The sequence below is a fragment of the Phasianus colchicus genome, chromosome 4, assembly GCF_987193195.1.
Source record: "Phasianus colchicus chromosome 4, bPhaCol1.hap1.1, whole genome shotgun sequence".
Taxonomy (NCBI): Eukaryota; Metazoa; Chordata; class Aves; order Galliformes; family Phasianidae; genus Phasianus; species Phasianus colchicus.
The window spans coordinates 64,696,235-64,696,828 of record NC_143439.1 but is presented as its reverse complement, the minus strand read 5'-3'; positions in this window follow the sequence as shown (position 1 = coordinate 64,696,828).

The following is a 594-nucleotide window of genomic DNA, read 5'->3' as shown; positions in this document are numbered from 1 at the left end:
CAGCCATCTGCTGAAATGGTTTGACACTAGAAAGTAGATCCACATATTTGCATATTTGCATATTCCAAAATCTTGTTTGAAAGAAGCCAGGAGACTGCCTACAGCACAGGCTTCTACAACAGCACCTCCCCTTCTTCAGTGCCTGGAGCATCTCAGCTCTGCACTTCTCTAAGCACTGAGCACAGCTGAGCCAAGCACTGAAACTTTCCCGAGAAGGACTGCAATACAAATTACAGCTGAGATAGCACCTTTGTTTCCAAGGGAGCACGTGTACACTGGAACACCTTGCTGAGTTGGGCTCCATCTGCCTTCTCACCCACGCTGCCAAAGCTGCAGGAAGAGGTAAACAGAAATCACAAACAGCTTTCAGATGTCGGATGTGCTCAGAAGTCTGCCACAGGCTGAAGTGAACTCTGTGAAGAACATTAAGATTACAGAGAAACTTATAAATATATCCCACCTCTTACGTGCCCTCTTCCATCCCAAACATTTTAGTTACAATACTCAGGTCATCACTGACCATCTCACATGAGCAACAGTCAATACTGAAAAATGAAAAGCAATAGAAAAAAAAAAAAAAAGTAATGGACAGAG